Below are 17995 nucleotides of genomic sequence, written 5' to 3'. Positions count from 1 at the left end.
AAGGCTGGATGATCTCATCAAATCCCGGTGAGCAACTACAGCTGTCCTTTGCCCCACTGGGGTTCTTCAATTGCATACGCAACAGGGCATGTTGTGAGCTCACCTCTCCCCTTAAAAACAGACACATCTGCCTCCTCGCACAAACCATATGCTGTGCAACGCGAGCTCTCTCCAGTCTCCATCCTCTTGTTTCGCTTTCATGTCTTTTTCTCTTTCTCTCACCCATCTTGCTGTCTTTGATGGAGTGCCAGAGGCTAGCAAAAGCTCCTGCCCCAGGGCTTTTTGGGCATGCTGTCCCCCTCTGACTGTCCATTGCAAACCAGCTCACATAGAAAGGACACACACACACACAACTACACACACACAAGCACGTTTCTCTATCCCCGTGGGGACCTTGAATTGACTTCAATTAATTTCTAACCCATTTCTACAGGCTAACCGTGACCCTTACCCTTACCCTAACCATTACGCATTCATACATAATCCTAACTAGTGTTGTACCGATACCGATACCAGTATCGGACGGGGCCCCGATACTGCCCTAAAACGGTGGTATCGGTATCGGCGAGTACCAACAAATAGGGCACCGATACCATTTTGAGAGCCATAAGTTTTTTCAACTATTTTCACCCACTCCTGTTAGGCAATAAAAAGTTCTACTGGATTCACTTTGTATTAGATTTTTTCCTGCTTCACAAAGGTAGGCAGCAGCTTGACAAAGCCATGATGGCAATTATTTTACATTATTATGGTATCGGTATCGGCCGATACTGCACAGCCAGGTATCGGGGCCAAAAAATGGTATCGGCGCAACACTAATCCTAACCTAAACTCAATTCACACCTTAGTCCTAAACCTAATACCTAAGCCTAAAACAGCATTTGTACCAATAGGGACCAGATATTTGTCCCCAACAGTTTATGGAAAATGGTCTCTCCAATAAAATTCCCACCGCCCCACACACACACACAAACACACAAATGTGTTTCTACTTTGCATTGACTTTGATTGATTTTCATTCATTTCTGTGACCCCTAATCTGAAACCAAAAACTGTGAGGCCCAGGTAAATGTCCTCATTTTCCAAAGCATTACCTCCCTTTTCCAGCTGACTGGTGGTAAATTACGTTGTGAATTAGCCCCAATCAGCAGGCTGCATATCTTGATTGCGAACTTGCAATTGCTTGTGAAGCTGTCTCAATGGTAAACATGAGTATTATACTTTTACTTTAGGTTGTCATCCCATCTTCTTTAATGGTTTTGCCTATCATTACCGTTGTTAACTGAATAGGTGTAGGTGACATAAAATCAATAACTGAGCGGAGCCTATTTAAGATTGATTTAAACATTAACATCGACTTCTCTGGTCTCACACAATGTTTCTAAACGTGCTTGAGCGACCTGCTCTTTGAAACCACTAGAGTAAAATGGGAGCACTTGTTTAAAAAAAAAAAAAGTCTATATACTAAGATTTCCAGAAGAAAATGTGTACTCAAGTCTATAATCTTGTTTTATTTTCATACAAATGGATCATTTACAGAGTCTAGATTCTCCATATTTTGCAGTTTAATCTGTATTTATTTATGCTCTTTAAGGTTTTTGATTCTGCATTCCTGGAACCTGGAAGAAATCGAACTGTTGAAGTGGACCATTAAGACATCTATTGAAGAAATTAGAGAAAGTTGTGGAACTTGTATGACATGTCAGGTCTGAGTAAGAGACAGATTAAAACTGTTTAGGTAATAGAGTATTTGTGGTTAAAAGAAAAGTCCTCTCAGCAATGAATAACCAATGGGTCATTATTTATACCTATAACTAATGCATATGTGGTGATTTAATGAATTTAGCGTTAATCAGTAGAAAAATAAAAACAATATTTTTTTTGTCACGATTACTAAGTCCGGGAATGGCCATTTTTGCCCAAATATGGTAACACCTCACTCCTGACATCTTCCGGCAGTGACGTCACGGTGCGGTAAGCCTAGCGCCATTCTCCCCGCTTTACAACCAAAATCTACTGCTAGACACGCCTGCAATCAAGAATGATTATTTAAGATTTCATCACCATTGAAATTCGCAAGAGCTATAATTAAACTGACAATGCCACATGCATGGCAGTTGGATTTTGTAATACATCAGGTAAAAGTGAAAAAAAATTGTTGTCTCACCCTTCATCCATCACGGACGGGTTACTGCAGTCCTGGTCGTTGGATTGCCAACTTGAAGAGGGAGGATTGTAAATCGAACTTCTGGTCAGGAAAAAAACCCACGTCATTAATCCAATACTTTATGCTTCGCATAGTGCACTAGTCGTCACATCATGGATAATAGCAAATTTTGTCAAACACCAGATACAGCACTGGGTCTTGCTCAACAGCCGATACCGCACCGTGACGTCACAAACCGGTAGGTGGCAGTAGTGTTCTCTGAAAAACATGGATGTCTCTACTAAAGCACATTCAAATGAAAATTACTCTAAATTAAAAACACTTATCATTTATTGAACAGTATGTAATAATTTAATTCTTAAAGTACTTTCAGAAGTTCGTATTCTGAATGTGATCAAACTTTTCCTTTAATTATTTCCACACTTGGGTTCAGCTTCTTTCAAAAGTTTGCGTCTTCTTAACTTAGAGAAACATTTAAAAACATGTAAATTGCTGTGTATTGATATAGTACAGTACAGAAAATGGTCTTCTTGATTTATTTGAAGGTTACATTATACCTATGCTAACAGAAGAACATCAGATCTACCTATTTAACATTGAAATTTAATTCAGTTCCCACTGGAGCCTTATCTTAGTTAAGTCCTCTGACTTGAATATACACTTCCTTTTGGGATTGTATTGCTCATATCAAAAGGAGCTCCTTGGCTGTGAGGTTTCTAGAAACAAATTGGCTTACAAACATAGGACAGATCAAATAAGCTAATTTCCATTTATAATCCAGAATATTTAGTCACAGACAGATATCAATCCAGAGACAAGGGTGTGCTTGGGCTAAAACATCTCTTCGCTATCCTGGGAATCCATTAAAGCCTTGTACCTGCCCATCGGACGATTTAGATTTACTGTCTGTCACGCTGCGCTGCACATCACACACCTACATGAACAAAACCTGCCTGTTGCTGGTTCTGCTCCACATTCATCCATAAGGCATGAATTCGGCTTTTGGTTATTGGAAAGTTGGGATATGTGTGTATCCCACTGTGTGTGAGCTTGTTTGACAGGAGGTTTTTTATACTTCTATTGAAACTGTAGTCTGGCTAAAATGCAGTTATCTACTCAGAACTTTGTTTAAGGTTATGAAAAATTATATTATTGCTGTATTTTAGTATATAAACAGTTCAGGTTGAAAACCAAATCAAATACTGAAAGTGTATTGCTAATATAAATATCCCTATTCTCAGTGTTGGGCAAGCTACTTGTCCAGTGTAGTGAGCTAAGCTATCAGTTACTCAACAATAAATTAAGCTTCACTACACCAAAGCTACCACCTAAAGAATTATAGCAAGCTAAGTTACACTAATGTGTTAAAAGTAGCTTAACTACATCAGAAGCTACTTAACGTTGTACCAACCTAATCAATTCAAAATGATGATACACTGGTTAAAATATTTATTAAAGATCAGCCAATGACATAACACAGTGTAAACATTGCTTTATGATCAGCATATTAAAATAAAAACTAAAGTAATTACTAGTAGACAAACTAGTAAACAATCTGCTGTTATTAGAACCAAATGAAAGGTACTGTGTAGTGTTCTACACACCGAGACATGGCTATGAGTTTGCATTCAATGGACATCTCTAGGGAAAACAAAACCCTACAAAAGGCATCTTATTTCTTTAGGGTCTCCCTTAGAGAAAACTTCTTCAGACCTCAATTAAACAGTCGATTCAAGTAACAAAGGAAACTGTTTACAAAAAAGGTGAAAAAATAAAGAAGCTAATTAAGTGATACATATATTTATGTCTCACCATATAATTAAATTTCTACCTACATATTTATTCATTGTATTTTTGGGGGCAATTAATTGAATGCTTATTTATTTATTTATTGAGCATTTATTTTTTTATGTATTTATTTTATATATACGGTAGAGCTGTTCCTCCATAAATAAAAAATCTTTTCTGTGCAAAGCCTAAAAACAGATTTATGTAAACATCCTGTCAGGTAAACTAGGCCATGAAAATACAATATCGAAGTTTCACTACTGCTCTCTAATTAGAGTATCTTAGTGGCACATATGGGAGAATTATCCTGCCATAATGCAAGAGCACATCATTTCAATTTGAGAAAAGAATTTCATCTTCTTGCACTCAAAACTTAAAATGCTCACACTCCAAACAAGCGCGCTCTCTCTCAAATCTTTTCTCCTCTCTCTCAAATCTTTGTTTCTTCTCTCAGATTTAATGCTTCTTGCACAGATATTCTCCTCTCGCTTGCCTGCTTCTCGTCGCGCACAAACCGTGCTCTATTCGAGTCTCAGATACGCTCGCAAACCCGTAGGCTCTGCTTGCGGATTTTTGTTGCTCTCTCTGACTGCAGTTGGATCGTCGCCTAGCAACTATTCCAGCCAATAGAACGACAGCCTGGGAAAGGGTGCGCTTGTTTAACTTGTTGTGGTGCTTGTTGTGGTGTGCCTGTCGAAAACCCTGTGCCTGTGCTACTACGCCACTTATAAGAGCATCAGCTGAAACTGATATTTACAGTAGTTTTGTGGCTGATTGTTGTTTCAAAATAGAAAACCTGGTTTCAGTACTTAGTTTTGCCCTGGATTTTGTAGCGTTTGTGGACGCTACGTCGCTACTTGATCAAAACAATAACGTCGCTACAGGAAAGTTACTTGATAAATAAAGCAGCGACGCTACGGTCAAGCTACTGGAAAATGTAGTTAAACTAATAGCTTCGCTACATGTAGCGGCGCTACTGCCCATCACTGCCTATTCTGTTAGTATTTAATTATAAGGTTTTAGACATTTTTGAAACAGATATAAAGACATAAATAAAAACCTTGCAGCAATTTTAGTAGCTAAGCATGTCATTAGGTGTGACAGATGAGGAAGATCTTACATCCACATTAAAGCTGTAAGTGGACCAAATTTTTTAAGGAACATTTTTTACATGTTTTTCATGATTTTATTTAATCTGTTTAATACACAAAAAGTTTTTTTTTTTTGGCATGTCTTTTTTTTTTGGGCATATTATATTCCGAGTCCGGCTGCCAATGTGCGCTGGAGCAAGTTTGCTTTATAAGAATCTGTCTAAAGATGGTGTCCTGATTGTGTGATTGAACTTATTAAGTCAGACTAAATCTGTCATCTAAGTGGACGGCTTACAATATGATTAAACTTTACATTCTGTAGACTAAGTTGCAAAATTGAGATAAAGTAGCGGTGTCCCCACGCAAACTTTTAATTTCCATTATGATATATTACAACTTTGAGTAAAGATCAGCTTTGATATTGACCCAGTACGATAGTGCAAATCCTAAGTGGAGACTTGGTTACTCTATATTACATTTTACGCTGACTAATTTTTTTACGTCTCTTTTTTCTCTCTAAAATGGTTCGACAAGCGTGAACCAACAGCTGAAAAACTATTTGCCACACTGGCTAAGTACATCAGTGGCAAACAACTGGAAGAGCAACCACAAGAAGGCACCCGGTAATGTTTGGATTACTAGAACAATTTCTATCATGTGTATATATTGTAAATCTTTGATTGTGTTGGAGGGTTATCGTACACCTCATAATTGTCGCATCACAATACCAGCTAGGGCTTTGCTGGCCTTAAATAATTTAATCTTTACAAGCAAAAGCAGAGCTAAAATGGTATATCGTGAATGAGAAGGAGACCCCAACAAAGGTAGGTATTGACATGCAGACGATAGATTCTTCATTTCAGCTGCTTGGCATGACCCTTTGTGTTGTAGCTACAGCAGTGCTGACTAGCAATGCTCTTTATTGCTGCAGTGCCAAGAGCATTGCATGAAATAACTTCCCGCCAGCCTGACGTGGGCATGATCAGATACTTGGAATGATACCAGCATGGCCAGCGGGGAAATTCTCTGATATAATAAATTGGCATTATCTATGGTGTACAAGCATTTTCATAACTGCTTTTTTTTCTCTTTTTTTTTTTTTCTGTACTGTCTAATTTTTATTTTCTTTTTATATGCTATGGTTTTGTGTGTAAATGCTTTCCTTTCCAATTATCTTTGCCACAGACACAATTGTATTTTAAAATGGTTATCTGCTCTGTTTTAAGCAGTGTTCTTCACAAAATAGGCCTCACACTCTTATTTTATGCAGTACAGGAGTGTTATCCTACTTATTTTATTATTCAGCCAGTATCACTGATACCAATACTAATCCTTTTTGATTCATTAGTTTTGATGCCATCAAACCTCTGATCTTTTTAGATATTATGCATTTTTCCCTTTTTGTATTTTGTAAAAAACCTAGAACAGAATTTGGAGTTTATAGGTCATTACTTTCATAACATGATCTTAATATTTAAAGTTCAAAAATTGGAAGAACATTTATGAAGTAGAGAGTTTAGTAACAACACTTTTATTATCCATCCATCCATCCATCCATCCATCCATCCATCCATCCATCCATCCATCCATCCATCCATCCATCCATCCATCCATCCATCCATCCATCCTCTTCCGCTTATCCAGGGTCAAGTTGCGGGGGTAGCAACTTCAGTAGGGAAGCCCAGACTTCGAACCCGAAGGCGCACCCAGGCCAGCCAGCATATCCTGGTAGGATACCAGGATATGCTGGAGGGACTGTGACCCAGGATGGGTCTCCCTCTGGGTCTCCTGGTGGGACGTGCCAGGAACAACTCACCAGGAAGACATCCAGGAGGCATCCTAACAAGATGCCCGAGCCACCTCAGCTGGCTCCTCTCGACGTGGAGCAGCAGCGGTCCTCTCCGGATGACTGAGCTCCTCACCCTATCTCTAACGGAGAGCCCAGCCAAACTACGGAAAAACTAATTTCTGCCGCTTTTATCCAGAAATCGTTCTTTCGGTGACGACCCTTTTCGGTGACAACCCAAAGCTAATGACCACAGATTAGGGCAAGGACATAGATCGCCTATGCCTATTGCCTTTTGGCTCAGCTCTCTGTATGTAACCATGATTGCACTCATATTCAGGATTTATAATGTATACAAATTTATCAGACCACAATGAATTTAAAAAAAAATGTCAAAGGATAATTACCTGAGGTATCACTGTGGCCCAATCCCCCTATGCAAAACAAGCACAAAGGTGTGGAGGTGCCCCTGCTACTTCGTTTTACCTCATTTTGCCTTTTTTATGAATAAATGGCAGCAGTGCAAAAATTATAAAATAAAAAAAATATATAACCATCTCACTTTGATAGCATTGATTTGATACCTACTTGGTATTGATATCGAACTCTCTGAAGGACCAATCATGCTTAAAACAGTCAGGAAGCTCATCGATTATTTATGCAAAATGAGTTCACAGCTTTCCTGGTGCCTCACTAAACATCTTTAAGACTCTACAGAGATCATTGATGTTCTTGCTGATGTTTCATATTGTGTAGTCTAAGCCTCTTGTGAGGCCCTAGTAATGCCTAAGAGGATTGGCAATGTTTCAGAGAAATCTTAACACGCACACAAGAATAATTTTACTCTCCATCTCAGTTTACAAATTTTCTGATAGAGCTCTCTAGTAGGCCTACAGTGGTGATAAATTGGAAACTGAGTAATATAAACAAATGTATGATCAATATAAAGACTTCAAAGATGGTAGGAGAGGGAGATTTTTCAAACAGTGGGTTATCACAAAATCCTACATAGCCCTCCTTTTATTGAGGGCTGTTCTTTTCCTGTTAATGTGTTCTTACCCCATCATTTGTTCTGTAGCTTTTTTCTTCTAAGATGCTTCTTTGCTCAGTACATCCATTTGTCTTTTCCTGTAGGTTCCCTGTGGACTCAATCAGCAGTGAGCTCTGGAGGAGAGATTATAGCCTTTAGCAGTGCTCAGTTGCTAGAAAAGCTGAAAAATGTCAAGGAGATGATGATGGGGACTTAACCTGAGGTAGAAGAGACGGGTGTGTGTGGAGAGGAAGTAAAGGGGCATTGCAAAGTGACGCAAGTGGAGAGCAAGGAAATGTGATAATGTGAAAAATTGATTGATTGACAGTGAGAAGATGGGGGAAACAAAATGAGAGAAAAATCTAAATTAAGGATGCAAGTTGACAATTGATGAGATAATCTAAAGGTTATTTATCTTATTATTTGACTAAAAAATTTTTTCCCAGCATTTTATTGTCATTACACTGTCAATGTTCAGAGCAACGAAATTAACTTTCTGCATTTAACCCATTCCCTTGGGGAGCAGTGGGCTGCCATTGTGCAGCACCCAGGGAGCAGTGTGGGGTTAAGGGTCTTGCTCATGGGCCCAGAGTGGCAGTCTGTGGGAGGGGGGATTGAACTCAGAACCTCAGGATGCCAAGGGCAATGCCCTAACAACTTGGCCGCCACTCCCCTAAGTCACCATTTTCTTAAAAACCTGAGTTGTATTAAAATGATATTTCCATAACCTGAAGGGCAATTAAATTTTATGTTATGCTGACTTTAAAAAAAGAAGTATATCATACCAGCTGTATTAAATACCAACAAACTAAAAAAAAGAAAAACAAAAAGAAAAACACCACGTTAACCTTCTAGCAAATTAGCAATTGTTGCCTCCATGCAGCACAGCATTGAAAAAAAGAACAACAAAAAAACGTATGTACCTTTTATACATATAGGGTATAAAAAAAACAGGTAAAAAGTTATCGATCTAAAGAAGTGAAACTACTAATGAGTTTGCGGTCTGATAAATGTAGAGTTTTCACATTTGCTATGTTTAATTTTATAAAAATAAATCATTATGAAGGTTATTGTAATAAATGTAACTATTGCACCTATGTAATAAATAATGGATGTGGATGGGACCAATTTTCCACATGGTGAGCTTGCCTTTAGTTGTATGACATTTGACCTCTGACTCAACTTTAGCCCAGCTCACCTCACTGCTTTTTTATTTTTATTTTTTTTTTACAAGCAGTAAATACATTTCAATGATTTTTTAATCTAATTGATGTTGATCCCTATAGATGTGTGAGTTAGAGGTTATTATCAGGATCTTATTTAAATATAATGTCAACATCCAATACAAATGCATTTACAGAAAACGTTTGACATGTTTAATGCTAATTTTTTTAGCAGTTAAATAATAGCTAAAAATTAAAGTCATAGTATTTCTTAGAGACACATCCCCCTTAGGGTTGTCACGTTCATGATTCTGTGGTTTCTGCTGGCTTTTATAAAAATCCATTCCAGAATAAAAAAAGAAAAAAGTAAAACTCCACTAATGTGATGTAGGTCAGACCAGAGGCGAATGAAGAGCAGCCCGGCTACAGGTGGCAGCTGGCTCCTGAAATGAGGAAGATGGAGAGCACCAGGTGGAGCGTTCGCCCTGCCTGATTCTTCAGAATCCGATCCAATGATACAGATGACATACACCACATGACCTGGCAACAGGGGACAACACATTAAACTGCAATAGTAGTCTGAAAGAAACAAATCTATCCGTCTAATGGAGGTGCTATGATATATTTCAACATAGAGGAGCTGTCATGCTTCCCTGTCTCAGCTCAGTTGTTCTAACCCTGGCTCCTTTCCAAGCCATCTTCCATTTTTAAAGTGATCTTTTCTTTTAGTCTCTCTTTCCTTTCTGTCTCTTTGCCTATGCCTTGTATATGAAGATCTAATGTTCTGACACTTGGAAATCACCTGTTCTTTATCCGTTTGTCACAAACCAAAACATCCATATTGATCACTACATCTGGTACGAGTCACTATCAGGTTGCAGTCACCACCACACTTAAATGCTAAACCGTAATTCAGCTAATCTAACTGAACAACTGCTATAATAACAGGCATTGGTGTTTAATAAGGTAGCATTTGGATTTACCATATTTTATTTTATTAAATAAGATCAAGTCAAACCAAGTTTTAAAAGGTTTGTGGCATATTTTATTGATTTGGATCATTATCCGCCCTGCACCAGTCATCATGGTCAAGTGGTCTGAGTTTTTCATTGTAATGCAGAAGGACACAGGGGCATCCAGCACGAAAGCCGCCAAAGGATCAAGCCCTGCCTCATTCCACTTATACCATATATTTTATTCATTCCAGAGATACATGCTCCAAAAATGTGCTGCTACACAGAATAATTAATTTTTTTAAGGAAGCAAAAAGTGTCCATTATTAACAAAACCAATCTTGATAAAACATACAAAGAAATCCATCCATGGTATTTCGACATTTATTTAAAGAATGGAAGAAATGTCCTTTGTCATTAGCTCAGGCTAATAAGCAGCTCTTATTGAGGAAAAGGTGAGGTATTTATATGCAAGCCCACCAGAAAACAGAGACATGGAGGAAAACACTTATGAACAGATATTTTAACCTTATTTTGAGAGACTATTTGATTCAACTGGAAGATGACTACAAAAATGTTCTTGTGAACCAAAGTTGGCCCAACTGGAAATATTGGGAATAAATGCACTGCATTATAAAAATTGATGGTGGATGGTGGAAAAATTGCAAATCTGCTTTTGTAAAATAAGCTTGTATGAGCGATGCAGACAGCAACTTTAATTTAAAGAGTTTAATGGGCATTTCCTCTCGGCAGCGGGTACAGGGTTTTGCATGTGCATTTTATTTTAAGTGGAGAGGGCGGGTCTTTTAAAAAATTCCCCAAAAAACCCCTCCACTATACCTTTAACTGTCAACTTAAACTATCAATCTACCTGTGCAGAATGAGGCCAGTTTAAAGAGACTCTGGCCTGAGAAAATCATGCCAACTTCTTTCTGCTTTGCCTTCACTTTGAAATCAATATATTTGCTGGAAAGTGAGAGAAAAAAAACTTCACAAACCCACATGTATTTTTTTTACCACACACTTAGTGAACAACCTCAGTCTTTATAGCCATAGTTTTCTCTGAAATATCTGTAAAAAGTTCATGAAATGCTCTGCGATGGATTCAGGGTGTACCCTATCGTTTGCGCGTAGATTGCTGGAGATATGCATATTTAACCTCTTTAACTCTCCAAAGTCTACAGGTGGTCAATAACATATATATTATGCTGACAGACAACAATTTAGCCCCTCCACCCTGCACACACTTGAACATTTATTTAACTCTGCTCTTATCTTTAACAGTTTATTTAAATCTTTAAGCAAATATAACACAGTGTTAAAAACATAAAGGCAATATTCTTAGTAGTACTCCCTGAATAGTCATAAAAGAACATTATTTATCTTTACATAATATTTAGCATAGTCTCTTAGTTTGAAAAGGGGGCCCCTGGCCAGAACAAATACTTTTTGGGGGCCTGGCAAGAAAACTTTTGTAAACGCCTGCTCTATCCCCTGCCCTACTCTACGCATATTTGTTTTTTTAACTTTATTTTTAATTGTTGGGGTTAAAGATTTCTCATATGGACATTAATAAAACTTCAGTTCAGTCTTTGAGCTCTTTGCTTATTGGTTTACTATACAATTCTAATAAATGTCACCTGCACTTTTTATCAGAAAACACCAAGAGAGTCCAGTGTTAACACAGAATGCCGCAAGGTAAATCTTAACGTGTCTTGGGAAAAAAAGGTTTAAAATATATTCTTATTGACCTTGCATAAAGCATAAATGAAAAAAAAAACTATTGCTCTCCAGTTCTCTTCCTTTTCTGGATTGATGCTCCTTTCCTATTCCTTATCTGATGACATTTTGTTGCTTATTTATTAAGGTTGCTGGTAGTTTTGTGTGTTTGCAGGCACAAGTGTGTTTCAGTGTGCTTATATTTTCATGTGGGTGCCATTTAATTCCCTTATCTGTGTGACAGGTGTGCAGCCAGGGTGTTTTGGACTGATCCTAATAAGCAGTGCACAGTGAGCCCTGGATCACAGGCTTTAGCTAATTGTCTTATTCCAATTCTGGCAAGCAACAAAGTTTGGATTTGACAGACCAGAGTGGCTCTGACCGCTGGGTGAACTAAAAATGAATACAGACAAGCCCTGTACACCAAGACTCAACCTACACCATACCAACTTAACATATAGAGACACAGGCATTCTAGACAGAGCAGACATGGGGACAAAATTATTAGTACCACTTGTTTAATAAAAGAAAAACCCACAATGGTAACAGAAATAACTTGAATCTGAAAAAAGTAGCAATAAATGAAAATTCTATAGAAATTAGTAAATGAAACCCAGACGTAAATCAAGGTATGTCCACTTATTAGCATTACAGGTGTCTAAAATCTTGTAGTCAGTGTGTCTATATATTGGACACCATGTAGTTAGTTACATGGTTTGTACCACACTCAATATGGACCAGAGGAAGAAAAGAAAAGAGTTGTCTTATAAGATTGGAAGAAATTTATAGACAAGCATGTTAAAGGTAATGGCTAGAAGACCATCTGCAAGCAGCTTCATGTTCCTGTGACAGATGCACATTTTATATAGAAATTTAAGATTGATTTGGCTGTTACCGATCACCCTGGCCATTGCTATATGTATATATATATATATATATATATATATATATATATATGTGTGTATATATATATGTATGTATGTATATATATATATATATATATATATATATATATACACACACAATAGTTATTTCACTTATTAAGTGTGGCACCAATGATGATCAGATAAACCACTGTTGTTCAACATCAACAGTGCCCAAAAAAATAGAAACTGGAGATGATTTGAAACATGTGGAATAAATGGGGGTGATAAGATCAAGTTTGTATTGCAAAATTGTCTAACATTAAGGAAGGCATAAGTGAGAAATGTGACGGACCAATGAGCTCTGTCTGCTGCCAAGTTTTTGTGTCTATTTCTGTATTCTATGAATACATCTACACAGATGCACAGAAAAACCCTAACAGGAAACATGTCCATGCAGCCTCCTGGAGATGGATTATGTTTTTATGAGTCATTTCCAGTGATTTGGTTTGCCAAACTGGCTGTCTGATTGCAGAAACTAATGGAAGCATTTATTGTGCTCCAAAACATCATCATTCCTCCCCCTTTGTCTCATTTTTGCCTCTTGTTCTGTAAACTATTGCCTTGTCCCCCTGCTAATGTGTGAGTGACTGTATTGAACAGTTGACATTTGCAAAGCTGACAAATGTCCTGCTGAAACAACATGGATTTGTTCAGCTTCTTCCCTAAAACAGGTCACCTTTCACGCATGATACACTTTTACTCTCATTATTACTACCACACCTGAGTATTGTAGGAATATTATGCATGCAAATGGAATTACAGTTTTATTATCATGGTTTTAAATTATTATAATTAAATCAACATTCACTAAAAGCATAGGTTTTCAAAATAAGGCTTCATGAGTGATAGATTAAAACCCAAATACTAATAGTTGGAAGCACAGAATAAGTGGAAGTAGAAGTGTGTAACTGAGACATAGTTTTGGATATATGCATTTAGAAAAAAGGGAAGCTAGATGGTAGGGGCATTATGGGACATCCAGAAACAGCTTTGACAACTGTATTGATCATATGGACACCAACTGGAGAATTGTTTGCCTGTTGTGCTCAGACTGGAGCTGGTTCCTATAAATTCAAATGGTAAAACTGAAATTAGTCCTGCACTCTGGGCCCAAGAAGCTGGAATGAGTAGGGTTTAGACCAAGAGCGCCATCTAGTGGTAAGATAGGCACACAAATAAATTCCAAATAAAGGAAAAGGGAGAACACCAGTGTTCTAATTAGGCTTAAACCATGTCCTTCATTTTATACACACAAGACATGTTCATGGAGAGGCATAAAACAATCAAACACGTGCAAAATGAATGCAGCCATTGTGGTGTTGCAATCAGCAAAAATAATTAAGGTGCCAGTTTTGAAAATTATACAGATATGTTAATTCCTTCTTTAAATGAGGCGTTTGATTTATATTACTTTCATCATGCTTCACCGCATATACGCCTGCTATCACCACTGATTATAATGATGATGATTAGTTTTTTTAACTAATATATAATTTTGTTTGATTTTTTTTTACATAGAAAAAAATTAAGCAAACTGAAAAAAATAAAATAAAATAAAAACAATAAAAATTTAAATATGTTCTATATTGGCATGATTTTCCTTCCAAAAAAAATTTTGGATTTTTTTTTTTTTATTAATTCACTTAGAAGTGAAATTGTGAGTTAAGTATATATATCTCTTTTATTAAGTTATCATTAGTCATGGTTAGACATATTACTCTGATTTAAAAAAAAACTAATTGAGGAAGATGATACATCATCAGTTCTTGCTGATTTCTTATCATTATGCAGTTTTAGAAAAAAAAGGGGGGGGGGGGGGGGCTAATGAAAACAAACGTTAATTTATGTTGTATCTTTGTTCCTGGAAAGATATATTGTAGAGCAAATAATATTCTGATGTTAAAGAAAGTACTATGATACCAATCAAACTAAAAACTGATGTCCTTATTTTAGAAACACCATCTTTCTTTTTCTAGTAATCCAAAAAAGGGACAACATGACTTTCCACCGGTCATATGGAGCAGTATTAAACATAATAGCAGTTGTTGCACAGTTACCATGTTTTTATAGAAAAAAGAAAACCTTTTATGAATGTATTTGATGATGATAATAATAATAATGCATTTTAAGCGGCTTTTAAAACACTCAAGGACATCATACAGGTAAAAAAAATCAAAGATTTAAAAAAGCAACATGTCATAGTTAAAAGAAACAACGCTAACTGCAACTGCACACAGGAAATAAAAAAATCATAGCGAAAAAGGATGTTGAAAATCTATTGCTCCATCCCCAAATGTTCCCCTGAAAATATCTGATCTGGATAAATTAGTTCTTCAGCATCAGACCTCCGAACTATTAAAGAGGTTGGTTAGAGCTAAGAATGATGGGTAAGGGGAAGGGGCTACCTAAACTTAAGGAATATCTGCAGTTATTTAAGATATCAGAAGACTTTAATGTTTTTTTTTTTTGTTTTGTTCTTTTATTCACTGAGGAAAGAAAAGAACAAAAGCTGAAAAACTAGAACTTGTCAAACGTAAAAATAAATTTTCTAGACTCTTCAAAACTAGTATCTGTATCCTCCAGTGTAACGATTAATGATCATTGCACCCATCTTATCAAAACACATCCAAACATCTCTTGAAATCCAACCTGACCTTAAAAACTGAGCTGTCTTTGTCTTGGACAGAGTAATCTCAGCCCTCCACGTCCCGCCAAGCAGAAAGGACCTTTTGTTTTAACTTTATGGCGGCTAATTCTCTAATCTCTCTCTTGGCTGGGCTTATTGGAGTTTGATCTCAGCTCGTTAACATGTTTGGCCTGAGAACCAACATTTTCAAATCCTCCTTGCAAGGCACTGGCTCTCAGGCCAAGACAACTACGTCACCCAGAATCTCCCAGTGGTGGCCATTGCTCCAGAATATCCATACAACATATTAACTCAGCATAACGGGGGTGATTTCAACATTTCTAAAGGGGAACAGCTGCAACATTCTGCTGTTGGATGATGAGAGATTTCCTTTTCTCCCTTTGTTTCTCACTCAATTCATTTTTATGTACCCCAGTGCTTGATTTTTTTTCTCTTCAGCTCTTGTATTTCCTAAATTTTTTTTTTCCCTGGGTGCTCATTCAATTTTTTTCCCCCCTCCATCTTAAACTCTGCTCAAATCTCTTAGCACGCTTTTAGTATGCACACACCTGGCAAAGTATGAAACAAGTTCACACAAAGCTGCCCAGGTCTGAAGATGCATTTAGATGCAGAGACTGTAACTCCAATTAATTGTAATAGCAGTTTTTTTACATTTAGGCTTTAAAAACAACTGATGTGGAAGAACGAATCAGCATTGCTGATGTGTGTTTTTATAGAGAATGATCTGGATGTGTTGAAACCAGACCATAAAATCCAGAGGTTGTGCTGTAAAGCTGTCATTTATTGGTATGTTTGATTGTAATTGTTAAGTAATTTTAGGGACGGAAAATCTGCATTCAGCTTGAGCTGTTAGCTGTTAAAGATTTGTGTGTGTGTGTGTGTAACTAACCACAGAAATGTACAAACGGCCGCCTCGATGGAGAAGCTTAGGGATGGAAATGACCTGTGGTATTTTCTGGTAAAAACAGTTTGAACCCACATTAATAAATGCAAACACATAAAGATGATCTAAAAACAACTCTATGTAGGGTGTAGTTTGGAAATGGTACAGCGCTATCCGCGTGCGTCTTTGCATGTGAGTTGGAAGGTTGTGTTTTAGAGCGTTGTGTGTGTTAGCACAGCCACATCTGGAAACAATAGAGCTGTAGATGCTGTCACTTTCCCTTTACCTCAGGCTTTTGAGCGCGCTCTTAAACAAACACTCAATTCACTCTGAAAATTACAGGAAGGCAACTGGAGCTGCACAGTTACATATTTGGATGCTTTACCTCATCTTCTCTACTTACACACACAATCACATAGACATTCATACACACATGCACCCACATTTATGAATATGCAAAGATAAAAAATTATACCTGTACATCCTAACTGTTATTAAGCCTCTCTGCAGAATATCTAACTGAATTTTTAGCAAGTTTAATCTGCGCAGAAATTGTAATGTTAATGGAGACAGAGTAAAGCTTGTGCAGTATCAAAAATATATTTCAATAGCAAATCTGAAATTCAGCATTTCAGGTGTGTACTTGGAGTTTTCTAATCACATTCAAAGGCATGTTAAATAAACTGACATTTTAGAACAGATATATCTTTAGAGTATAACCGGTCAACAATAGTTTTGGTGTAGCTTACTTGCAGCAAGAGAGTCATATGATTTCTGAATGGCTTCTCAAATCAATCCACATAGATCCCTCCGGTCTGTAGAAACATGTGTTCCCAGGAACTGAAGTAAACTAGTTGAGGTCAGGATTTATACGTATCTTTTGCTCCTCAGCTCTGAGAGTCCCAGAACAACTAATATATGCAGAAACTGTGAGTTCCTGTAAATCAGGACTGAGAAGTTTTTCATTTCCAGCTTTGTTCAAACAATCTTTATATATTTTATATATTTTTTCATATATTTTTTGGTTTATCCCTCTAATATTTGTATTTTCCCATAATCAATTTAACAAAAGATACTTTTATATTTATGTTTTATCATTTTTATTTTGTCCTTCCTTTGTCCTATATAGCACTTTGGATTTCCTTGTGCATAAAATTAAACTAGAATAATTACAAACATGAAATTCTCCTAAATGGTTGGATGCATGTATGTTTGCACATTTTGTCTCCGTTTTCAATGACTGTCAGGCTGCTTTGTGTTACACAAGCTCTCATTCACAGCATAAGAAATGGATAAAGATTTTTTTCATTATTTAAATACCAATGAAATGTTGGGTAAAGATTGAAAATTTAAGTGGTATGACCTGAAAGTTTACAGTAAGGGAGGATTTGGAAATCCAATATGGCTACCAAGACATTATTTCCTGAAAAGCTTAATGGAAATCTTTATGGATTCATTTTTTAACAGGACTTGACATCTGATAAGACTGCAAAGACTGCCAGTACCTGATATCATTCAGGGTGATCTACTCCATGCCATGCTGCAATAATATATAATAGTACAAAAAGAGCAGGTCCTGAGTACATATATTGCACAAAAATAATAATAGTCTGTAAAGTGTCTTGAGATGATGTGTTTGGAATTGGTGCTGTATAAAGAAGCTGAATTGAAAAACAATTTGAGCTATCGTTTCTGTGTTAAAACTAGTTATTTCTAAATTAAAGCATTTTTTACAAACAGAAAATAGGTGTATTTAAGGATTTGTGTCTTGGTAGCCTTGTTAAACTGCTTTATGAGGTGTCAAACGTAATTTTTTTTCTAAGACAAGAGGTGGCAGCATTG

The sequence above is a fragment of the Cyprinodon tularosa genome, unplaced genomic scaffold, assembly GCF_016077235.1.
Source record: "Cyprinodon tularosa strain WSP-4 unplaced genomic scaffold, ASM1607723v1 ctg69, whole genome shotgun sequence".
Taxonomy (NCBI): Eukaryota; Metazoa; Chordata; class Actinopteri; order Cyprinodontiformes; family Cyprinodontidae; genus Cyprinodon; species Cyprinodon tularosa.
Note: the sequence above shows the minus strand (reverse complement) of the source record.